Here is a 24,934-nt window from a genome sequence, read left to right as displayed (position 1 = left end):
TAAAAGCAGTGATAGGCCAGATCATACACTCCAATCAGGTCTGTGGGATACCCGGGAGGAGTATATGGGATAATTTAAACCTTTTAAAAGATGTGATCAGTGACACGAAAGAGAGAGGAGGTAAAATGGCAATTTTATCTATAGATTTTGAGAAAGCCTTCGATAGAGTGTCACATTTTTATCTTTTTAAGGTTTTAGAAAAAATGGGTATACCGGAAGGTTTTTTACAGTCTCTGAAGGCCTTTTATGAAAATTGTACTAGTAAAATTTTAGTAAAGGGTTTTAAGACACAGGATGTCCTTTTAAATTCCGGAGTGAAGCAGGGGTGTCCCTTGTCCCCACTACTTTTTATTTGTGCGATCGAGCCTCTACTCTGCAGGTTAAGAAAGGATAAGCAGATAAGCGGAGTCCCCCTGCCGGGCGGGGGGGGACTAGAGGCTAAAGTGGTGGGGTACATGGACGATGTCGCGGTCCTTTGCAGGGACACCCTGTCATTACAGAAATCCTTTAAACAGATTTACCAATTCTGTTGCTCCTCCGGTTTTTTAGTAAATTTTAATAAAAGTAACATCTTAAATATCGGCAAAATGGTTTTAATGGACATTCCAGTCCCTGTGTCAGAGTCTGTACAAATTTTAGGAGTCTCCTTCAATGAGTCAAATAATGGTTTTACCAGTTGGGACTTGGTGGCACAAAAAGTCAATCAGAAAATTTGCATGTGGAACATGAGAAAGTTAACAATGGAGGGAAAGGTTTTAATTACAAAAATGGTGATTTTACCTATTTTATTATATTTAAGTATGGTATTCCCTCCCCCTGAGATTTTATTGAAAAAAATAATTAAAGCATGTTTCACATTTTTATGGAACTCCAGGATGGAAAAGCTCAGGAGAGAGAAGGTAATATTACCCAAACCAATGGGGGGGAAAGATTTCCCCGATATAAAAGCATTCCTTTTAATAAAATTTTTTACTTTATGTCTTAATGCAGTTTTTAAGGAACATTACTGGTCATATTTTATACGTTTTAACACAGGTTATTTTATGAGGAGGAACGGTTGGTTCTCCACGGTTTTAAGCTCCCCATATGCTTTTAACCTTTCTGGCCAGTATAAAATTTTAGAAAAAATTGTAAACCTTTTTAACTTAAAAGACAAAAATATTAACGAAGTAAAAAATAGTAAAGGAATTTTAAAAACGATAAAAGAAAATGTTTTAGTAGCTCCCATCAGTAATTTTAATGAACAAAAATGTAAAGAAATATGGAAGATGGTGAGCGCTAAATATCTTTTTAACCCACAGAAAGATCTGGCCTGGAGCTGTGCCCACGAGTGTCTTCCATGCCGGGCATTCCAGCATCGAAGGGGACTGACCAACTCGGCTGCGTGTCCAAGGGGAGGATGTAGAGATGACGAGACAGTCTACCACCTATTCTGGGAATGTTTTTACGCGAAATAGATATGGACAAGAATCCTCCCCTTGGTACAGAAGATTACAGGACTTCGGAGATACACAAGTGATGGCGTTTTATATGGATGCCTGGAATGCCCAACACAGACTCGAAAAATGATGGCATGGAAGATCACCAATTGCGTAAAAGCAGCTCTGTGGGCGGCCAGAAACATTTTATTATTTAAGTGTGAAGTTTTAGCTGTGGAAGATGTTTTAGCCATTTGTCTTAATGAAATGTACAAATATTTTCTTTTAGATAAAAAAACTCTCTCCTGTTTTATGTAGAAAATGGTTTTTAAGTGAATGGAGTTCCATAATATGATGCCACCAAGTGCCCTTTTATAAATTGTTTTTATTTGACAATTTGTATTTATCTGTATTAAAAAACCATGATTGCAAATTTATGTAAATTTTTGTTGAAATGTATTGATTTATTGTAAATTTGTTCAAAATTTTAAATAAACGGTTACCTCCTTTGTTGGGGTAGTCAACTCAAAAAAATCTGTTCTTATCAGTTTAATATCTGATACGTCCCCTATCTGGGGACCATATATTAAATGGATTTTTAGAACAGGGAGATGGAAATAGAGCTTGCTCTGTCCACTCCACGCATTGACCTGGTATTGCAGTATTTCCAGGACTGGTGCACCCTTTCCTTATGTGTTGACTAAAATCAGATTCCAAAAGTGTTTTTTGTGTTTGCCATTGTTTCTGTCTTTCTGAAGGGATCTCCCCTTTTAATCCCATTATTTCAACACCTGTTGGACAATGCATGAGTGATAATGAGCTAATTGATTAAATGCAATTATTGAATACATTGCCACCTCTTGTTTTGTGTCGTCTGTGTGTCTGTGTTTCCGGCATTTCACATTGGAACAGCTCATTCACCTTCCTTGTCTACTGTCCGCCCTCCCTTTTAGGTAAGTTAAAGAGCTGCACCTGAGCCAGCCACTGATTGATGCAGCACCACAGTCAAATAGTGGAGTGGAGTAGGGGAACAGCAAACAGCCATTAAAGCCGCCCGCCCGCCCGCCCGCCACAATGGACCTACCTGTGTACACTAGATGGATGTGATGGCATGTACTGTCGTCCCTACATTTCAAGAAGGAGTAAGAATTGCAGTTGCAACAAAGCCTTGCTTGCCTACAAAGAGAGCAGCAATTTGGATTTGTTACTATGTTACCTAGAAGAATAACAAACTGTGCAAGGATGGAGGTTGTAGGAGCAAGGAGAAGTTGTCTGTAAAGTTGGTGGATGCTTATTTTCCATTTTGCAGTCCCTTGTCTCCCTCTTGTGGCCTCCTGGAGGCAACTAGCTGTGCAAAAAAAGACAGCCTGGCGGCCGGCTGTTGCAGTGTTGCCCTCTCAGGCAACACTGAGTGACTGACTGAGCCGCACCGTCTTATATAAAGTTCAGACGGAACTTTGCACGTGTCATAGTGGAGCCCTGAGGAGCCAGAGCCAGCTTTCTGACATCATAATGGGGCCTCAGAGATAAAAGCCTGGGCCCAGGCAGTGTTGGTCAGTGCTGCTCAGCAGGCAGCACTGGACTGGACTGGATTACAGCTGATACAAGGTGTGAAGGAACAAGGGGTGGCTGTGGGCATGCACTTGCTGCCGCTGCCAGTGTTTATCTGCATGGCAGCAGGGCATTTGGGCGTTGCCAGGAAGGCGTTTTTATGTAGATTCCTCCTCTTTCAGCACTGCATTGTGGTGCAAGCAAAAGAAGCAAATCCTCTCTGGCTTCCTCTCCGGCCTTTATTCACCTCCCGTGTAGCTGTGAGTGTGTGAGCCTGCAGGGCCCCATGGAATTGCCTAGAAGTAGGCTGAATCGCTGCAAGGGCTGAACAGCAGTATCGGGCAGGCTCGGGCAACGCGCGGCCCGTTCGGGTTATCGCTTCTCGGCCTTTTGGCTAAGATCAAGTGTAGTATCTGTTCTTATCAGTTTAATATCTGATACGTCCCCTATCTGGGGACCATATATTAAATGGATTTTTAGAACAGGGAGATGGAAATAGAGCTTGCTCTGTCCACTCCACGCATTGACCTGGTATTGCAGTATTTCCAGGACCGGTGCACCCTTTCCTTATGTGTTGACTAAAATCAGATTCCAAAAGTGTTTCTTGTGTTTGCCATTGTTTCTGTCTTTCTGAAGGGATCTCCCCTTTTAATCCCATTATTTCAACACCTGTTGGACAATGCATGAGTGATAATGAGCTAATTGATTAAATGCAATTAATGAATACATTGCCACCTCTTGTTTTGTGTCGTCTGTGTGTCTGTGTTTCCGGCATTTCACATTGGAACAGCTCATTCACCTTCCTTGTCTTCTCTCCGCCCTCCCTTTTAGGTAAGTTAAAGAGCTGCACCTGAGCCAGCCACTGATTGATGCAGCACCACAGTCAAATAGTGGAGTGGAGTAGGGGAACAGCAAACAGCCATTAAAGCCGCCCGCCCGCCACAATGGACCTACCTGTGTACACTAGATGGATGTGATGGAATGTACTGTCGTCCCTACATTTCAAGAAGGAGTAAGAATTGCAGTTGCAACAAAGCCTTGCTTGCCTACAAAGAGAGCAGCAATTTGGATTTGTTACTATGTTACCTAGAAGAATAACAAACTGTGCAAGGATGGAGGTTGTAGGAGCAAGGAGAAGTTGTCTGTAAAGTTGGTGGATGCTTATTTTCCATTTTGCAGTCCCTTGTCTCCCTCTTGTGGCCTCCTGGAGGCAACTAGCTGTGCAAAAAAAGACAGCCTGGCGGCCGGCTGTTGCAGTGTTGCCCTCTCAGGCAACACTGAGTGACTGACTGAGCCGCACCGTCTTATATAAAGTTCAGACGGAACTTTGCACGTGTCATAGTGGAGCCCTGAGGAGCCAGAGCCAGCTTTCTGACATCATAATGGGGCCTCAGAGATAAAAGCCTGGGCCCAGGCAGTGTTGGTCAGTGCTGCTCAGCAGGCAGCACTGGACTGGACTGGATTACAGCTGATACAAGGTGTGAAGGAACAAGGGGTGGCTGTGGGCATGCACTTGCTGCCGCTGCCAGTGTTTATCTGCATGGCAGCAGGGCATTTGGGCGTTGCCAGGAAGGCGTTTTTATGTAGATTCCTCCTCTTTCAGCACTGCATTGTGGTGCAAGCAAAAGAAGCAAATCCTGTCTGGCTTCCTCTCCGGCCTTTATTCACCTCCCGTGTAGCTGTGAGTGTGTGAGCCTGCAGGGCCCCATGGAATTGCCTAGAAGTAGGCTGAATCGCTGCAAGGGCTGAACAGCAGTATCGGGCAGGCTCGGGCAACGCGCGGCCCGTTCGGGTTATCGCTTCTCGGCCTTTTGGCTAAGATCAAGTGTAGTATCTGTTCTTATCAGTTTAATATCTGATACGTCCCCTATCTGGGGACCATATATTAAATGGATTTTTAGAACAGGGAGATGGAAATAGAGCTTGCTCTGTCCACTCCACGCATTGACCTGGTATTGCAGTATTTCCAGGACCGGTGCACCCTTTCCTTATGTGTTGACTAAAATCAGATTCCAAAAGTGTTTTTTGTGTTTGCCATTGTTTCTGTCTTTCTGAAGGGATCTCCCCTTTTAATCCCATTATTTCAACACCTGTTGGACAATGCATGAGTGATAATGAGCTAATTGATTAAATGCAATTAATGAATACATTGCCACCTCTTGTTTTGTGTCGTCTGTGTGTCTGTGTTTCCGGCATTTCACATTGGAACAGCTCATTCACCTTCCTTGTCTTCTCTCCGCCCTCCCTTTTAGGTAAGTTAAAGAGCTGCACCTGAGCCAGCCACTGATTGATGCAGCACTACAGTCAAATAGTGGAGTGGAGTAGGGGAACAGCAAACAGCCATTAAAGCCGCCCGCCTGCCCGCCCGCCCGCCACAATGGACCTACCTGTGTACACTAGATGGATGTGATGGAATGTACTGTCGTCCCTACATTTCAAGAAGGAGTAAGAATTGCAGTTGCAACAAAGCCTTGCTTGCCTACAAAGAGAGCAGCAATTTGGATTTGTTACTATGTTACCTAGAAGAATAACAAACTGTGCAAGGATGGAGGTTGTAGGAGCAAGAAGAAGTTGTCTGTAAAGTTGGTGGATGCTTATTTTCCATTTTGCAGTCCCTTGTCTCCCTCTTGTGGCCTCCTGGAGGCAACTAGCTGTGCAAAAAAAGACAGCCTGGCGGCCGGCTGTTGCAGTGTTGCCCTCTCAGGCAACACTGAGTGACTGACTGAGCCGCACCGTCTTATATAAAGTTCAGACGGAACTTTGCACGTGTCATAGTGGAGCCCTGAGGAGCCAGAGCCAGCTTTCTGACATCATAATGGGGCCTCAGAGATAAAAGCCTGGGCCCAGGCAGTGTTGGTCAGTGCTGCTCAGCACTGGACTGGACTGGACTGGATTACAGCTGATACAAGGTGTGAAGGAACAAGGGGTGGCTGTGGGCATGCACTTGCTGCCGCTGCCAGTGTTTATCTGCATGGCAGCAGGGCATTTGGGCGTTGCCAGGAAGGCGTTTTTATGTAGATTCCTCCTCTTTCAGCACTGCATTGTGGTGCAAGCAAAAGAAGCAAATCCTGTCTGGCTTCCTCTCCGGCCTTTATTCACCTCCCGTGTAGCTGTGAGTGTGTGAGCCTGCAGGGCCCCATGGAATTGCCTAGAAGTAGGCTGAATCGCTGCAAGGGCTGAACAGCAGTATCGGGCAGGCTCGGGCAACGCGCGGCCCGTTCGGGTTATCGCTTCTTGGCCTTTTGGCTAAGATCAAGTGTAGTATCTGTTCTTATCAGTTTAATATCTGATACGTCCCCTATCTGGGGACCATATATTAAATGGATTTTTAGAACACGGAGATGGAAATAGAGCTTGCTCTGTCCACTCCACGCATTGACCTGGTATTGCAGTATTTCCAGGACCGGTGCACCCTTTCCTTATGTGTTGACTAAAATCAGATTCCAAAAGTGTTTTTTGTGTTTGCCATTGTTTCTGTCTTGCTCTGTCCAGTCCAGTGTATTTCACCAGCCAACACTCCACTTTTTCTTGTCAAAAAGAAATCAATACCGGGTTCCCCTACTGTTTATAGATTAGTTCAAGACTTACGCGCTATCAATGCAGTAACCATCATGGAAACTCCAGTGGTGCCTAACCCACACACGCTCCTCAGTGACATTCCCCCTTCACATTCGTCCTTCACCGTTATTGACCTAGCCAATGCATTTTTCAGTGTACCATTACATCAAGACTCCCAGTATCTTTTCGCTTTCACTCATCAAGGCGCCCAGTACACTTGGACTGTCATGCCTCAAGGTGCGCAGAACTCCCCAAATCACTTCACTCAAGCCCTCACGTCTTCTCTTCTACCATGGATAGCTGCACATCCGGAAGCCACCCTTCTCCAATATGTTGACGACTTACTCCTATCAGCACCAAACACCTCCTTGTGTTCAGTTCTCTCTCTAAGTCTTCTCACATTTCTCGCACAAATTAACTGCAAAATCTCCAAAAAGAAACTGCAATGGTGTGCCCCCAAAGTTATCTTTCTAGGACACTGTATTTCACAAGGATCACGACATCTCACCTTGGAACGAGTCTCTACTATTTTTGCCATACCTCTACCTACTGGCCTTACGCAATTGCAGGCCTTTTTAGGAATGGTAACCTACAGTCGACAATGGATTCCCAACGCATCTCAACTCATGCATCCTCTATACGCCTGCGTTTCTGATCCCTGCTGGATGCCCAATCTCCCCCTTATTGCTGTACAATCGTTCCGTGAATTACAACATATCATTTCTACAGCCCCAGCCCTGGGCATCCCCAACTACCAACTACCTTTCCAACTATACATCTCAGAAAACCAAGGCCATGCATCTGCTGTCCTCACTCAAACACATGGAGGAAAACCTAGACCTATTGGGTACTTCTCGGCGAAACTGGACCCTGTATCGCAAGCCGCACCCATGTGCCTACGAGCTGTGCTGGCTGCACAGATATTACTGGACAAAACAGCACCCTTTATTCTCGGACATCCAGTCACCATTTTAGCTCCACATGACTTATCCGCAATCATACTTCAAAGTCAACAAAAACAACTTTCCTTACAACGACGTATGCGTCTTCAATGTTCTCTTCTCCTTCCAGACAACGTCACTTTACAGCGCTGCCATACGCTCAATCCGGCCACCCTTCTGCCCCTTGTAAGGGGGGATCAAGACCAAGAACCCCATACGGAATCAGATCATGCACAATCTCATGACTGCTTACAACTTATGCAGCAGCAAGCAACATCTCCCTCCACGGTATTTGACACTCCACTTGACAACCCGGACCTCATTCTTTTCACTGATGGATCACGTTATGCTGATGAACAAGGTAAATTCCACACTGGATACGCTGTGGTATCACTGCACGAAACCATCCGAGCAGGCCGGATGCCACCCCACAAATCTGCACAAGAAGCTGAATTAAAAGCCCTCACAGAGGCATGCCACGAAGCGGCCAACCACACAGCTAACATATATACGGATTCCAGATACGCCTTCGGTGTGGCTCACGACTTTGGACAGATCTGGGCAATCAGAGGTTTTGCAACAGCTGCTGGTACCCCAATCAGGCATGCGCAAGCTGTGGCTGAATTACTTGAAGCCTTGACTCGTCCAGAAAAAGTGGCCATACTCAAGACCAAAGCCCATGGAAAAGCCCAAACAGAAGAAGCACAAGGAAATAAGCTGGCAGACGAGACGGCAAAGTGGGCAGCAACTTACGGAAAAGAGTCAGAAGGGAGTCCGGATCAAACAAGCTACCTTCAGATTATGACTAGGTCGCGGGCCAGAGAACAGATACCAAATGTGGAAGGGACCGACGCCATCAACCAAGTTACCATCTTCCAGAACAATAGTACCCCTGAGGACTGACAGCAATGGCAGACGGAAGGAGCAAGTGTGGATAAACAAGGAATATGGAGAAAGGACAAACGAGTTGCCCTCCCGAGAGCCCTGTACCCAGCAATTGTACAGTGGGCACACGGTCCTACCCACCGAGGGAAGAACCAGATGGTAACGGCAATCAACAAACTATACCTGGCCCCAGGAATATCCACCCCTGTCACCCAGTATTGCCGGACATGCATAATCTGCAATCGATGCAACCCTGGAAGGACTATGACCACTCCTGAAAAACACCTCGCCAGGACATCCTATCCGTTTCAAAGAATTCAAATAGATCACACACAACTGCCTAAAAGTGGCAAATACGAATATCTACTAGTGGTAATCGATATGTTTTCAGGATGGCCCGAGGCTTACCCGGTCACCAATATGACAGCCAGGACTACTGCAAAGAAACTTATGAAGGAAGTAATATGCAGATTCGGAATTCCAGAAGTAATAGAAAGCGATCAAGGACCAGCCTTTACTGCAGATATCACATCGGCAATTTGGAAATTAGTCGGGGCTGATCTAGGACTACATACTCCATACCATCCTCAAAGTAGCGGGAAAGTAGAAAGACTTAATGGTACCCTAAAAAAACAAACTTTTGAAAGCCAGCCAAGAACTGAACATGGCATGGCCAGAACTATTACCTATAGCATTATACTCGGTTAGGAACACCCCTAAAGCCCCTACAGGATTGACGCCTTATGAAATACTATTTGGTGGTCCCCCAAGGTTAGGCCACTACTACCCCCAGCAGCTTAGCATGGGAAATGACAATCTAGTGAACTTTGTAATTGCATTATGTAAGGAACTGACAATAACACATTCTGCAGTATACTCCTCTTTTCCAGATCCGGAAGCAGATACTACCACCCACGACATTAAACCTGGAGAATTTGTGGTAGTCAAGAAGCATGTCCGAGGATCTCTAGAATCACGATTCGAGGGCCCATACCAAGTCATATTGACCACCCCTACCGCTGTGAAAGTTGAGGGTCGCCCTACTTGGATTCACGCTTCCCATTGCAAACGAGTGGGAGTTCCGAAATGATCCAGTATATCCTTTTGTGTGGTACAGCATGGGTAGTAACCGGACAGGTAGCGGTCACTAAGATCGACGATATGACTGTCCTCTGGTTTAATTCCAGCAACACCCATGTAGCCACTTACACATTCGATTATTGTCAAATAATAGACTGTAACCATAGACAGTGGGAATACGGGTTGAACTATGATTGGGGAAGAAACTGGATCAAAACCATAGGAGAAGGAGAACAATATATATGTGTTACGGATGATAATTGGGGAACTCAGGGTAAATACTGGGGCTCCGTGGGATGGAACACTGGAAGAGATTGGGGATATCAACCCCCTAGCGCTTTAAACAAAAAGGATGATAGCGGAAAATCTCTAATAACTAGGATGACCCTTACGAAGACCCCATTTCGTAGCCAGTGTCAAAATGTAGGTAGCTGTAATCCACTGATTCTAACTATAGAAAATCCCAAACACACAGATGGTGGACAGTATTGGCTGTCGTCTTATACAGGGAGTCTCGGCTATGTGGGACCTGAGGGTCCATTTAGAATTATGGATATGGTAAATTCCACAGAATGGGAAAAATTGATTATTGAACAGCCAAACCCCGTTGCCCCTAGGATCCGAACCATCTCACAAATAGTTGCAATCGCGAACCCAGGATTCGAAGACACTATGGCTATGGAAACTGGATTTGGGGATACAAATCTATGGTTGGAATGGATGAAATATTCCGCCACTAAAGTAAACAAAAGCAATTGCTATGTTTGTGCTGGGGCTAGACCCCATTTAGGTATGGTACCCTTAGAAATCCCAAAACAAATTCAGCCATGTTTTTTTAGTTTATTCACCAATACTACTACTGAACAAAATGAGTGTGAAAATTGGAAGAAAGAATATCCTATCATAACTGAGACCCCCAAGAATCGAGAGGGACTTACTATATACCCCGGGAACTACACCTGTTATGTAAATTATGAGGGAGAAGGGAGATTTGTAGGAAACTTTAGTAACCAGTGGTGTGGGACGTATAGCTCAATAAATGGAAGCCTCCTTCAGAACCAGGTCCAGTCATTAGGGGATATATATTGGATCTGTGGGGACATGAAAATTAGAACTCGAATCGGAGGGAACTGGAAGGGAGAATGCACCCTGTCGAAAGCGATCATGCCTTTTCATATACTCTCTGAGACCCAAGAGACCACCTCTCAAAATAGTCACATATTAACAAGGGAAAAAAGAGATCTGAAAGGAAGTTTTGACCCGCATGTGTATGTAGATGCTATAGGAGTCCCAAGGGGGGTCCCAGATGAATTCAAGGCCCGGGATCAGGTAGCAGCTGGATTTGAATCATTAATCCCTATGATCACAGCTAACAAAAATGTAGATTGGATAAATTATATCTATTACAACCAGCAACGGTTTGTTAACTATACTAGGGACGCTTTACAAGGTCTAGCTGACCAGTTAGGACCCACATCTACTATGACTTTCCAGAACCGTATGGCCCTTGATATGATACTAGCAGAAAAAGGAGGCGTTTGTGCCATGATAGGTACTACCTGTTGTACTTTTATTCCAGATAACACAGGACCAAACGGCAAAGTAACCATGGCAATCAAACAGATTGTTTCTTTATCCGAGGAATTAAAACGAAATTCAGGTTTCACAGACCCGTGGGATCAGTATTTCTCATGGTTAACCGGATGGCAGAAAATTCTGGCCCAAATTGGGATTGTAATCTTAATTTTTCTAGTGCTTTTCGCAGTTATTGCTTGTTGTGTATTACCATGTATAAAGAAATTAATGACTAAAACTATAACTGAAGTAACTCCCACTTTTATGTTTTCTTCAGAAATTGAAGGACTTTTACCAACTCCATCCATGAAAACAACCACCCTTTATCGAGACTATTGTTCTGAAGATGAATAGATAGTGTAGGGTGTGCACCGACTCTTTAAGTCCAGCTACAAAGGGGGGTCTCCTAATAGGGGAGGCTCGTCTCAAACTGGTGAAAAAATCCTTTTACTCCCCTTTCCCAGAGCACGGACACACTTAGGTTAAGAAATGAAGAAAATAATGATAAAAGGGGGGACTTCTACATTCTTCTTGCCTTCTCTTTGTTTTAAACACAGTAAACATACTGTTCTATATTTAACACCGTCCTGAGAATGAAACCTTATTCTCGATGTTTCTGAACACAAAACTCTAACTAATTAAATTATTACACTTACACCTGTCGTCTTAATGGTATCAAACTATACCCTGCGACTATTTGTCTCTGTCGTCTTAATGGTATCAAACTATACCCTGCGACGAATTAAATTATTACACTTATACTTATCACCTATGCCGGCGAGACGCGACTATCTATACTATGATTCTTGGAGCCACACAGCGGGTTAACTCTCTGTCGCTGAGAGTGTGGCCGGGATCGACTCCAAATACCTCGGTATCTTATCACCTGCTCACTCTCCCACACGGATAAGAGCCAATATTCATAAACATGAACTTAACCTTACCGTGTTTTATTTGAAGCTGATCAGACTTCCTGGGAGCGTGGCTGGCGATTCGATGTTGAGGCGTCTGGGGGTCGTCGATCATGGACACGGCTTATCCCTCGAGTGTGGCCCCACGTCGAGCGTGGCCCCACGTTGGGCGCCAAATTGTTCGGGTACTAATCAGTCTCAACCGGCAGGGATAATACGCTGAGTTCGTACGAAAGGAATCACACCACACAAAGTCTGGTATAAAGCTCCTCACTCAGCATCAGGAGAGGCGTCACTGATTTATTTACACACATTTGTTCTATATCCCCTTTCTCCTGGGGGTGGGTACATGTTATCACACTTTTATAAAAGCACGTATCACTGTAAGCCTCTTGTTACTTTGTGTCATCCTTGGATAGGTTCACCCTTATCTGGTCCTTTAGATATGTCTTCATAGTTCATAGTTCGTTCATACCAGGAAGTGACTTGTTATTTTATTAGTGCGTAGTCCCTGTTCAGGGGCCATCTTGCCACGTATACTTATCTAATCCTATTACTATTGCTTCATCACAATTATGTACACAACTCTATAGTCTATATTTTATTAAAGAAAGAAAATTATTATAAACATTAACTTCTGTCGACTCCATCCTTCACATGGGGACCATATATTAAATGGATTTTTAGAACACGGAGATGGAAATAGAGCTTGCTCTGTCCACTCCACGCATTGACCTGGTATTGCAGTATTTCCAGGACCGGTGCACCCTTTCCTTATGTGTTGACTAAAATCAGATTCCAAAAGTGTTTTTTGTGTTTGCCATTGTTTCTGTCTTTCTGAAGGGATCTCCCCTTTTAATCCCATTATTTCAACACCTGTTGGACAATGCATGAGTGATAATGAGCTAATTGATTAAATGCAATTAATGAATACATTGCCACCTCTTGTTTTGTGTCGTCTGTGTGTCTGTGTTTCCGGCATTTCACATTGGAACAGCTCATTCACCTTCCTTGTCTTCTCTCCGCCCTCCCTTTTAGGTAAGTTAAAGAACTGCACCTGAGCCAGCCACTGATTGATGCAGCACCACAGTCAAATAGTGGAGTGGAGTAGGGGAACAGCAAACAGCAATTAAAGCCGCCCGCCCGCCCGCCCGCCCGCCACAATGGACCTACCTGTGTACACTAGATGGATGTGATGGAATGTACTGTCGTCCCTACATTTCAAGAAGGAGTAAGAATTGGAGTTGCAACAAAGCCTTGCTTGCCTACAAAGAGAGCAGCAATTTGGATTTGTTACTATGTTACCTAGAAGAATAACAAACTGTGCAAGGATGGAGGTTGTAGGAGCAAGGAGAAGTTGTCTGTAAAGTTGGTGGATGCTTATTTTCCATTTTGCAGTCCCTTGTCTCCCTCTTGTGGCCTCCTGGAGGCAACTAGCTGTGCAAAAAAAGACAGCCTGGCGGCCGGCTGTTGCAGTGTTGCACTCTCAGGCAACACTGAGTGACTGACTGAGCCGCACCGTCTTATATAAAGTTCAGACGGAACTTTGCACGTGTCATAGTGGAGCCCTGAGGAGCCAGAGCCAGCTTTCTGACATCATAATGGGGCCTCAGAGATAAAAGCCTGGGCCCAGGCAGTGTTGGTCAGTGCTGCTCAGCAGGCAGCACTGGACTGGACTGGATTACAGCTGATACAAGGTGTGAAGGAACAAGGGGTGGCTGTGGGCATGCACTTGCTGCCGCTGCCAGTGTTTATCTGCATGGCAGCAGGGCATTTGGGCGTTGCCAGGAAGGCGTTTTTATGTAGATTCCTCCTCTTTCAGCACTGCATTGTGGTGCAAGCAAAAGAAGCAAATCCTGTCTGGCTTCCTCTCCGGCCTTTATTCACCTCCCGTGTAGCTGTGAGTGTGTGAGCCTGCAGGGCCCCATGGAATTGCCTAGAAGTAGGCTGAATCGCTGCAAGGGCTGAACAGCAGTATCGGGCAGGCTCGGGCAACGCGCGGCCCGTTCGGGTTGTCGCTTCTCGGCCTTTTGGCTAAGATCAAGTGTAGTATCTGTTCTTATCAGTTTAATATCTGATACGTCCCCTATCTGGGGACCATATATTAAATGGATTTTTAGAACAGGGAGATGGAAATAGAGCTTGCTCTGTCCACTCCACGCATTGACCTGGTATTGCAGTATTTCCAGGACCGGTGCACCCTTTCCTTATGTGTTGACTAAAATCAGATTCCAAAAGTGTTTTTTGTGTTTGCCATTGTTTCTGTCTTTCTGAAGGGATCTCCCCTTTTAATCCCATTATTTCAACACCTGTTGGACAATGCATGAGTGATAATGAGCTAATTGATTAAATGCAATTAATGAATACATTGCCACCTCTTGTTTTGTGTCGTCTGTGTGTCTGTGTTTCCGGCATTTCACATTGGAACAGCTCATTCACCTTCCTTGTCTTCTCTCCGCCCTCCCTTTTAGGTAAGTTAAAGAGCTGCACCTGAGCCAGCCACTGATTGATGCAGCACCACAGTCAAATAGTGGAGTGGAGTAGGGGAACAGCAAACAGCCATTAAAGCCGCCCGCCCGCCCGCCCGCCACAATGAACCTACCTGTGTACACTAGATGGATGTGATGGAATGTACTGTCGTCCCTACATTTCAAGAAGGAGTAAGAATTGCAGTTGCAACAAAGCCTTGCTTGCCTACAAAGAGAGCAGCAATTTGGATTTGTTACTATGTTACCTAGAAGAATAACAAACTGTGCAAGGATGGAGGTTGTAGGAGCAAGGAGAAGTTGTCTGTAAAGTTGGTGGATGCTTATTTTCCATTTTGCAGTCCCTTGTCTCCCTCTTGTGGCCTCCTGGAGGCAACTAGCTGTGCAAAAAAAGACAGCCTGGCGGCCGGCTGTTGCAGTGTTGCCCTCTCAGGCAACACTGACTGAGCCGCACCGTCTTATATAAAGTTCAGACGGAACTTTGCACGTGTCATAGTGGAGCCCTGAGGAGCCAGAGCCAGCTTTCTGACATCATAATGGGGCCTCAGAGATAAAAGCCTGGGCCCAGGCAGTGTTGGTCAGTGCTGCTCAGCAGGCAGCACTGGACTGGACTGGATTACAGCTGATACAAGGTGTGAAGGAACAAGGGGTGGCTGTGGGCATGCACTTGCTGCCGCTGCCAGTGTTTATCTGCATGGCAGCAGGGCATTTGGGCGTTGCCAGGAAGGCGTTTTTATGTAGATTCCTCCTCTTTCAGCACTGCATTGTGGTGCAAGCAAAAGAAGCAAATCCTGTCTGGCTTCCTCTCCGGCCTTTATTCACCTCCCGTGTAGCTGTGAGTGTGTGAGCCTGCAGGGCCCCATGGAATTGCCTAGAAGTAGGCTGAATCGCTGCAAGGGCTGAACAGCAGTATCGGGCAGGCTCGGGCAACGCGCGGCCCGTTCGGGTTATCGCTTCTCGGCCTTTTGGCTAAGATCAAGTGTAGTATCTGTTCTTATCAGTTTAATATCTGATACGTCCCCTATCTGGGGACCATATATTAAATGGATTTTTAGAACAGGGAGATGGAAATAGAGCTTGCTCTGTCCACTCCACGCATTGACCTGGTATTGCAGTATTTCCAGGACCGGTGCACCCTTTCCTTATGTGTTGACTAAAATCAGATTCCAAAAGTGTTTTTTGTGTTTGCCACTGTTTCTGTCTTTCTGAAGGGATCTCCCCTTTTAATCCCATTATTTCAACACCTGTTGGACAATGCATGAGTGATAATGAGCTAATTGATTAAATGCAATTAATGAATACATTGCCACCTCTTGTTTTGTGTCGTCTGTGTGTCTGTGTTTCCGGCATTTCACATTGGAACAGCTCATTCACCTTCCTTGTCTTCTCTCCGCCCTCCCTTTTAGGTAAGTTAAAGAGCTGCACCTGAGCCAGCCACTGATTGATGCAGCACCACAGTCAAATAGTGGAGTGGAGTAGGGGAACAGCAAACAGCCATTAAAGCCGCCCGCCCGCCCGCCCGCCCGCCACAATGGACCTACCTGTGTACACTAGATGGATGTGATGGAATGTACTGTCGTCCCTACATTTCAAGAAGGAGTAAGAATTGCAGTTGCAACCAAGCCTTGCTTGCCTACAAAGAGAGCAGCAATTTGGATTTGTTACTATGTTACCTAGAAGAATAACAAACTGTGCAAGGATGGAGGTTGTAGGAGCAAGGAGAAGTTGTCTGTAAAGTTGGTGGATGCTTATTTTCCATTTTGCAGTCCCTTGTCTCCCTCTTGTGGCCTCCTGGAGGCAACTAGCTGTGCAAAAAAAGACAGCCTGGCGGCCGGCTGTTGCAGTGTTGCCCTCTCAGGCAACACTGAGTGACTGACTGAGCCGCACCGTCTTATATAAAGTTCAGACGGAACTTTGCACGTGTCATAGTGGAGCCCTGAGGAGCCAGAGCCAGCTTTCTGACATCATAATGGGGCCTCAGAGATAAAAGCCTGGGCCCAGGCAGTGTTGGTCAGTGCTGCTCAGCAGGCAGCACTGGACTGGACTGGATTACAGCTGATACAAGGTGTGAAGGAACAAGGGGTGGCTGTGGGCATGCACTTGCTGCCGCTGCCAGTGTTTATCTGCATGGCAGCAGGGCATTTGGGCGTTGCCAGGAAGGCGTTTTTATGTAGATTCCTCCTCTTTCAGCACTGCATTGTGGTGCAAGCAAAAGAAGCAAATCCTGTCTGGCTTCCTCTCCGGCCTTTATTCACCTCCCGTGTAGCTGTGAGTGTGTGAGCCTGCAGGGCCCCATGGAATTGCCTAGAAGTAGGCTGAATCGCTGCAAGGGCTGAACAGCAGTATCGGGCAGGCTCGGGCAACGCGCGGCCCGTTCGGGTTATCGCTTCTCGGCCTTTTGGCTAAGATCAAGTGTAGTATCTGTTCTTATCAGTTTAATATCTGATACGTCCCCTATCTGGGGACCATATATTAAATGGATTTTTAGAACAGGGAGATGGAAATAGAGCTTGCTCTGTCCACTCCACGCATTGACCTGGTATTGCAGTATTTCCAGGACCGGTGCACCCTTTCCTTATGTGTTGACTAAAATCAGATTCCAAAAGTGTTTTTTGTGTTTGCCATTGTTTCTGTCTTTCTGAAGGGATCTCCCCTTTTAATCCCATTATTTCAACACCTGTTGGACAATGCATGAGTGATAATGAGCTAATTGATTAAATGCAATTAATGAATACATTGCCTCCTCTTGTTTTGTGTCGTCTGTGTGTCTGTGTTTCCGGCATTTCACATTGGAACAGCTCATTCACCTTCCTTGTCTTCTCTCCGCCCTCCCTTTTAGGTAAGTTAAAGAGCTGCACCTGAGCCAGCCACTGATTGATGCAGCACTACAGTCAAATAGTGGAGTGGAGTAGGGGAACAGCAAACAGCCATTAAAGCCGCCCGCCCGCCCGCCACAATGGACCTACCTGTGTACACTAGATGGATGTGATGGAATGTACTGTCGTCCCTACATTTCAAGAAGGAGTAAGAATTGCAGTTGCAACAAAGCCTTGCTTGCCTACAAAGAGAGCAGCAATTTGGATTTGTTACTATGTTACCTAGAAGAATAACAAACTGTGCAAGGATGGAGGTTGTAGGAGCAAGGAGAAGTTGTCTGTAAAGTTGGTGGATGCTTATTTTCCATTTTGCAGTCCCTTGTCTCCCTCTTGTGGCCTCCTGGAGGCAACTAGCTGTGCAAAAAAAGACAGCCTGGCGGCCGGCTGTTGCAGTGTTGCACTCTCAGGCAACACTGAGTGACTGACTGAGCCGCACCGTCTTATATAAAGTTCAGACGGAACTTTGCACGTGTCATAGTGGAGCCCTGAGGAGCCAGAGCCAGCTTTCTGACATCATAATGGGGCCTCAGAGATAAAAGCCTGGGCCCAGGCAGTGTTGGTCAGTGCTGCTCAGCAGGCAGCACTGGACTGGACTGGATTACAGCTGATACAAGGTGTGAAGGAACAAGGGGTGGCTGTGGGCATGCACTTGCTGCCGCTGCCAGTGTTTATCTGCATGGCAGCAGGGCATTTGGGCGTTGCCAGGAAGGCGTTTTTATGTAGATTCCTCCTCTTTCAGCACTGCATTGTGGTGCAAGCAAAAGAAGCAAATCCTGTCTGGCTTCCTCTCCGGCCTTTATTCACCTCCCGTGTAGCTGTGAGTGTGTGAGCCTGCAGGGCCCCATGGAATTGCCTAGAAGTAGGCTGAATCGCTGCAAGGGCTGAACAGCAGTATCGGGCAGGCTCGGGCAACGCGCGGCCCGTTCGGGTTGTCGCTTCTCGGCCTTTTGGCTAAGATCAAGTGTAGTATCTGTTCTTATCAGTTTAATATCTGATACGTCCCCTATCTGGGGACCATATATTAAATGGATTTTTAGAACAGGGAGATGGAAATAGAGCTTGCTCTGTCCACTCCACGCATTGACCTGGTATTGCAGTATTTCCAGGACCGGTGCACCCTTTCCTTATGTGTTGACTAAAATCAGATTCCAAAAGTGTTTTTTGTGTTTGCCATTGTTTCTGTCTTTCTGAAGGGATCTCCCCTTTTAATCCCATTATTTCAACACCTGTTGGACAATGCATGAGTGATAATGAGCTAATTGATTAAATGCAATTAATGAATACATTGCCACCTCTTGTTTTGTGTCGTCTGTGTGTCTGTGTTTCCGGCATTTCACATTGGAACAGCTCATTCACCTTCCTTGTCTTCTCTCCGCCCTCCCTTTTAGGTAAGTTAAAGAGCTGCACCTGAGCCAGCCACTGATTGATGCAGCACCACAGTCAAATAGTGGAGTGGAGTAGGGGAACAGCAAACAGCCATTAAAGCCGCCCGCCCGCCCGCCCGCCCGCCCGCCACAATGGACCTACCTGTGTACACTAGATGGATGTGATGGAATGTACTGTCGTCCCTACATTTCAAGAAGGAGTAAGAATTGCAGTTGCAACCAAGCCTTGCTTGCCTACAAAGAGAGCAGCAATTTGGATTTGTTACTATGTTACCTAGAAGAATAACAAACTGTGCAAGGATGGAGGTTGTAGGAGCAAGGAGAAGTTGTCTGTAAAGTTGGTGGATGCTTATTTTCCATTTTGCAGTCCCTTGTCTCCCTCTTGTGGCCTCCTGGAGGCAACTAGCTGTGCAAAAAAAGACAGCCTGGCGGCCGGCTGTTGCAGTGTTGCCCTCTCAGGCAACACTGAGTGACTGACTGAGCCGCACCGTCTTATATAAAGTTCAGACGGAACTTTGCACGTGTCATAGTGGAGCCCTGAGGAGCCAGAGCCAGCTTTCTGACATCATAATGGGGCCTCAGAGATAAAAGCCTGGGCCCAGGCAGTGTTGGTCAGTGCTGCTCAGCAGGCAGCACTGGACTGGACTGGATTACAGCTGATACAAGGTGTGAAGGAACAAGGGGTGGCTGTGGGCATGCACTTGCTGCCGCTGCCAGTGTTTATCTGCATGGCAGCAGGGCATTTGGGCGTTGCCAGGAAGGCGTTTTTATGTAGATTCCTCCTCTTTCAGCACTGCATTGTGGTGCAAGCAAAAGAAGCAAATCCTGTCTGGCTTCCTCTCCGGCCTTTATTCACCTCCCGTGTAGCTGTGAGTGTGTGAGCCTGCAGGGCCCCATGGAATTGCCTAGAAGTAGGCTGAATCGCTGCAAGGGCTGAACAGCAGTATCGGGCAGGCTCGGGCAACGCGCGGCCCGTTCGGGTTATCGCTTCTCGGCCTTTTGGCTAAGATCAAGTGTAGTATCTGTTCTTATCAGTTTAATATCTGATACGTCCCCTATCTGGGGACCATATATTAAATGGATTTTTAGAACAGGGAGATGGAAATAGAGCTTGCTCTGTCCACTCCACGCATTGACCTGGTATTGCAGTATTTCCAGGACCGGTGCACCCTTTCCTTATGTGTTGACTAAAATCAGATTCCAAAAGTGTTTTTTGTGTTTGCCATTGTTTCTGTCTTTCTGAAGGGATCTCCCCTTTTAATCCCATTATTTCAACACCTGTTGGACAATGCATGAGTGATAATGAGCTAATTGATTAAATGCAATTAATGAATACATTGCCTCCTCTTGTTTTGTGTCGTCTGTGTGTCTGTGTTTCCGGCATTTCACATTGGAACAGCTCATTCACCTTCCTTGTCTTCTCTCCGCCCTCCCTTTTAGGTAAGTTAAAGAGCTGCACCTGAGCCAGCCACTGATTGATGCAGCACTACAGTCAAATAGTGGAGTGGAGTAGGGGAACAGCAAACAGCCATTAAAGCCGCCCGCCCGCCCGCCACAATGGACCTACCTGTGTACACTAGATGGATGTGATGGAATGTACTGTCGTCCCTACATTTCAAGAAGGAGTAAGAATTGCAGTTGCAACAAAGCCTTGCTTGCCTACAAAGAGAGCAGCAATTTGGATTTGTTACTATGTTACCTAGAAGAATAACAAACTGTGCAAGGATGGAGGTTGTAGGAGCAAGGAGAAGTTGTCTGTAAAGTTGGTGGATGCTTATTTTCCATTTTGCAGTCCCTTGTCTCCCTCTTGTGGCCTCCTGGAGGCAACTAGCTGTGCAAAAAAAGACAGCCTGGCGGCCGGCTGTTGCAGTGTTGCCCTCTCAGGCAACACTGAGTGACTGACTGAGCCGCACCGTCTTATATAAAGTTCAGACGGAACTTTGCACGTGTCATAGTGGAGCCCTGAGGAGCCAGAGCCAGCTTTCTGACATCATAATGGGGCCTCAGAGATAAAAGCCTGGGCCCAGGCAGTGTTGGTCAGTGCTGCTCAGCAGGCAGCACTGGACTGGACTGGATTACAGCTGATACAAGGTGTGAAGGAACAAGGGGTGGCTGTGGGCATGCACTTGCTGCCGCTGCCAGTGTTTATCTGCATGGCAGCAGGGCATTTGGGCGTTGCCAGGAAGGCGTTTTTATGTAGATTCCTCCTCTTTCAGCACTGCATTGTGGTGCAAGCAAAAGAAGCAAATCCTGTCTGGCTTCCTCTCCGGCCTTTATTCACCTCCCGTGTAGCTGTGAGTGTGTGAGCCTGCAGGGCCCCATGGAATTGCCTAGAAGTAGGCTGAATTGCTGCAAGGGCTGAACAGCAGTATCGGGCAGGCTCGGGCAACGCGCGGCCCGTTCGGGTTATCGCTTCTCGGCCATTTGGCTAAGATCAAGTGTAGTATCTGTTCTTATCAGTTTAATATCTGATACGTCCCCTATCTGGGGACCATATATTAAATGGATTTTTAGAACACGGAGATGGAAATAGAGCTTGCTCTGTCCACTCCACGCATTGACCTGGTATTGCAGTATTTCCAGGACCGGTGCACCCTTTCCTTATGTGTTGACTAAAATCAGATTCCAAAAGTGTTTTTTGTGTTTGCCATTGTTTCTGTCTTGCTCTGTCCAGTCCAGTGTATTTCACCAGCCAACACTCCACTTTTTCTTGTCAAAAATAAATCAATACCGGGTTCCCCTACTGTTTATAGATTAGTTCAAGACTTACGCGCTATCAATGCAGTAACCATCATGGAAACTCCAGTGGTGCCTAACCCACACACGCTCCTCAGTGACATTCCCCCTTCACATTCGTCCTTCACCGTTATTGACCTAGCCAATGCATTTTTCAGTGTACCATTACATCAAGACTCCCAGTATCTTTTCGCTTTCACTCATCAAGGCGCCCAGTACACTTGGACTGTCATGCCTCAAGGTGCGCAGAACTCCCCAAATCACTTCACTCAAGCCCTCACGTCTTCTCTTCTACCATGGATAGCTGCACATCCGGAAGCCACCCTTCTCCAATATGTTGACGACTTACTCCTATCAGCACCAAACACCTCCTTGTGTTCAGTTCTCTCTCTAAGTCTTCTCACATTTCTCGCACAAATTAACTGCAAAATCTCCAAAAAGAAACTGCAATGGTGTGCCCCCAAAGTTATCTTTCTAGGACACTGTATTTCACAAGGATCACGACATCTCACCTTGGAACGAGTCTCTACTATTTTTGCCATACCTCTACCTACTGGCCTTACGCAATTGCAGGCCTTTTTAGGAATGGTAACCTACTGTCGACAATGGATTCCCAACGCATCTCAACTCATGCATCCTCTATACGCCTGCGTTTCTGATCCCTCCTGGATGCCCAATCTCCCCCTTATTGCTGTACAATCGTTCCGTGAATTACAACATATCATTTCTACAGCCCCAGCCCTGGGCATCCCCAACTACCAACTACCTTTCCAACTATACATCTCAGAAAACCAAGGCCATGCATCTGCTGTCCTCACTCAAACACATGGAGGAAAACCTAGACCTATTGGGTACTTCTCGGCGAAACTGGACCCTGTATCGCAAGCCGCACCCATGTGCCTACGAGCTGTGCTGGCTGCACAGATATTACTGGACAAAACAGCACCCTTTATTCTCGGACATCCAGTCACCATTTTAGCTCCACATGACTTATCCGCAATCATACTTCAAAGTCAACAAAAACAACTTTCCTTACAACGACGTATGCGTCTTCAATGTTCTCTTCTCCTTCCAGACAACGTCACTTTACAGCGCTGCCATACGCTCAATCCGGCCACCCTTCTGCCCCTTGTAAGGGGGGATCAAGACCAAGAACCCCATACGGAATCAGATCATGCACAATCTCATGACTGCTTACAACTTATGCAGCAGCAAGCAACATCTCCCTCCACGGTATTTGACACTCCACTTGACAACCCGGACCTCATTCTTTTCACTGATGGATCACGTTATGCTGATGAACAAGGTAAATTCCACACTGGATACGCTGTGGTATCACTGCACGAAACCATCCGAGCAGGCCGGATGCCACCCCACAAATCTGCACAAGAAGCTGAATTAAAAGCCCTCACAGAGGCATGCCACGAAGCGGCCAACCACACAGCTAACATATATACGGATTCCAGATACGCCTTCGGTGTGGCTCACGACTTTGGACAGATCTGGGCAATCAGAGGTTTTGCAACAGCTGCTGGTACCCCAATCAGGCATGCGCAAGCTGTGGCTGAATTACTTGAAGCCTTGACTCGTCCAGAAAAAGTGGCCATACTCAAGACCAAAGCCCATGGAAAAGCCCAAACAGAAGAAGCACAAGGAAATAAGCTGGCAGACGAGACGGCAAAGTGGGCAGCAACTTACGGAAAAGAGTCAGAAGGGAGTCCGGATCAAACAAGCTACCTTCAGATTATGACTAGGTCGCGGGCCAGAGAACAGATACCAAATGTGGAAGGGACCGACGCCATCAACCAAGTTACCATCTTCCAGAACAATAGTACCCCTGAGGACAGACAGCAATGGCAGACGGAAGGAGCAAGTGTGGATAAACAAGGAATATGGAGAAAGGACAAACGAGTTGCCCTCCCGAGAGCCCTGTACCCAGCAATTGTACAGTGGGCACACGGTCCTACCCACCGAGGGAAGAACCAGATGGTAACGGCAATCAACAAACTATACCTGGCCCCAGGAATATCCACCCCTGTCACCCAGTATTGCCGGACATGCATAATCTGCAATCGATGCAACCCTGGAAGGACTATGACCACTCCTGAAAAACACCTCGCCAGGACATCCTATCCGTTTCAAAGAATTCAAATAGATCACACACAACTGCCTAAAAGTGGCAAATACGAATATCTACTAGTGGTAATCGATATGTTTTCAGGATGGCCCGAGGCTTACCCGGTCACCAATATGACAGCCAGGACTACTGCAAAGAAACTTATGAAGGAAGTAATATGCAGATTCGGAATTCCAGAAGTAATAGAAAGCGATCAAGGACCAGCCTTTACTGCAGATATCACATCGGCAATTTGGAAATTAGTCGGGGCTGATCTAGGACTACATACTCCATACCATCCTCAAAGTAGCGGGAAAGTAGAAAGACTTAATGGTACCCTAAAAAAACAAACTTTTGAAAGCCAGCCAAGAACTGAACATGGCATGGCCAGAACTATTACCTATAGCATTATACTCGGTTAGGAACACCCCTAAAGCCCCTACAGGATTGACGCCTTATGAAATACTATTTGGTGGTCCCCCAAGGTTAGGCCACTACTACCCCCAGCAGCTTAGCATGGGAAATGACAATCTAGTGAACTTTGTAATTGCATTATGTAAGGAACTCACAATAACACATTCTGCAGTATACTCCTCTTTTCCAGATCCGGAAGCAGATACTACCACCCACGACATTAAACCTGGAGAATTTGTGGTAGTCAAGAAGCATGTCCGAGGATCTCTAGAATCACGATTCGAGGGCCCATACCAAGTCATATTGACCACCCCTACCGCTGTGAAAGTTGAGGGTCGCCCTACTTGGATTCACGCTTCCCATTGCAAACGAGTGGGAGTTCCGAAATGATCCAGTATATCCTTTTGTGTGGTACAGCATGGGTAGTAACCGGACAGGTAGCGGTCACTAAGATCGACGATATGACTGTCCTCTGGTTTAATTCAAGCAACACCCATGTAGCCACTTACACATTCGATTATTGTCAAATAATAGACTGTAACCATAGACAGTGGGAATACGGGTTGAACTATGATTGGGGAAGAAACTGGATCAAAACCATAGGAGAAGGAGAACAATATATATGTGTTACGGATGATAATTGGGGAACTCAGGGTAAATACTGGGGCTCCGTGGGATGGAACACTGGAAGAGATTGGGGATATCAACCCCCTAGCGCTTTAAACAAAAAGGATGATAGCGGAAAATCTCTAATAACTAGGATGACCCTTACGAAGACCCCATTTCGTAGCCAGTGTCAAAATGTAGGTAGCTGTAATCCACTGATTCTAACTATAGAAAATCCCAAACACACAGATGGTGGACAGTATTGGCTGTCGTCTTATACAGGGAGTCTCGGCTATGTGGGACCTGAGGGTCCATTTAGAATTATGGATATGGTAAATTCCACAAAATGGGAAAAATTGATTATTGAACAGCCAAACCCCATTGCCCCTAGGATCC

General features: G+C 46.2%; 10 non-coding genes and 1 pseudogene across 10 annotated transcripts; all 11 read left to right on the top strand.

Annotated features, from left to right (window-relative positions):
- Positions 1–1,917: 1,917 nt before the first annotated feature.
- LOC142714680 (U2 spliceosomal RNA) lies at positions 1,918–2,105 on the top strand. Its single transcript, XR_012870821.1, has one exon. It is a non-coding gene; the product is annotated as a U2 spliceosomal RNA (small nuclear RNA).
- Positions 2,106–3,343: 1,238 nt separating this feature from the next.
- On the top strand, positions 3,344–3,534 carry LOC142714687 (U2 spliceosomal RNA). Its single transcript, XR_012870825.1, has one exon. It is a non-coding gene; the product is annotated as a U2 spliceosomal RNA (small nuclear RNA).
- Positions 3,535–4,764: 1,230 nt separating this feature from the next.
- On the top strand, positions 4,765–4,955 carry LOC142714686 (U2 spliceosomal RNA). Its single transcript, XR_012870824.1, has one exon. It is a non-coding gene; the product is annotated as a U2 spliceosomal RNA (small nuclear RNA).
- A 1,240-nt stretch (positions 4,956–6,195) lies between these two features.
- On the top strand, positions 6,196–6,386 carry LOC142714668 (U2 spliceosomal RNA). The gene has a single exon (XR_012870812.1). It is a non-coding gene; the product is annotated as a U2 spliceosomal RNA (small nuclear RNA).
- A 6,181-nt stretch (positions 6,387–12,567) lies between these two features.
- Positions 12,568–12,691, top strand: LOC142714684 (U2 spliceosomal RNA; annotated as a pseudogene).
- A 1,242-nt stretch (positions 12,692–13,933) lies between these two features.
- Positions 13,934–14,124, top strand: LOC142714672 (U2 spliceosomal RNA). The gene has a single exon (XR_012870816.1). It is a non-coding gene; the product is annotated as a U2 spliceosomal RNA (small nuclear RNA).
- Positions 14,125–15,354: 1,230 nt separating this feature from the next.
- Positions 15,355–15,545, top strand: LOC142714676 (U2 spliceosomal RNA). Its single transcript, XR_012870819.1, has one exon. It is a non-coding gene; the product is annotated as a U2 spliceosomal RNA (small nuclear RNA).
- Positions 15,546–16,787: 1,242 nt separating this feature from the next.
- LOC142714664 (U2 spliceosomal RNA) lies at positions 16,788–16,978 on the top strand. Its single transcript, XR_012870808.1, has one exon. It is a non-coding gene; the product is annotated as a U2 spliceosomal RNA (small nuclear RNA).
- A 1,234-nt stretch (positions 16,979–18,212) lies between these two features.
- Positions 18,213–18,403, top strand: LOC142714671 (U2 spliceosomal RNA). Its single transcript, XR_012870815.1, has one exon. It is a non-coding gene; the product is annotated as a U2 spliceosomal RNA (small nuclear RNA).
- A 1,246-nt stretch (positions 18,404–19,649) lies between these two features.
- On the top strand, positions 19,650–19,840 carry LOC142714652 (U2 spliceosomal RNA). Its single transcript, XR_012870797.1, has one exon. It is a non-coding gene; the product is annotated as a U2 spliceosomal RNA (small nuclear RNA).
- A 1,234-nt stretch (positions 19,841–21,074) lies between these two features.
- On the top strand, positions 21,075–21,265 carry LOC142714670 (U2 spliceosomal RNA). Its single transcript, XR_012870814.1, has one exon. It is a non-coding gene; the product is annotated as a U2 spliceosomal RNA (small nuclear RNA).
- The last annotated feature ends 3,669 nt before the right edge of the window (positions 21,266–24,934 follow it).

Source organism: Rhinoderma darwinii, unplaced genomic scaffold, assembly GCF_050947455.1.
Source record: "Rhinoderma darwinii isolate aRhiDar2 unplaced genomic scaffold, aRhiDar2.hap1 Scaffold_4425, whole genome shotgun sequence".
Lineage (NCBI taxonomy): Eukaryota > Metazoa > Chordata > Amphibia > Anura > Rhinodermatidae > Rhinoderma > Rhinoderma darwinii.
The sequence above is the reverse complement of the archived record's forward strand: the minus strand, read 5'-3'. Positions and strand labels throughout refer to the sequence as shown.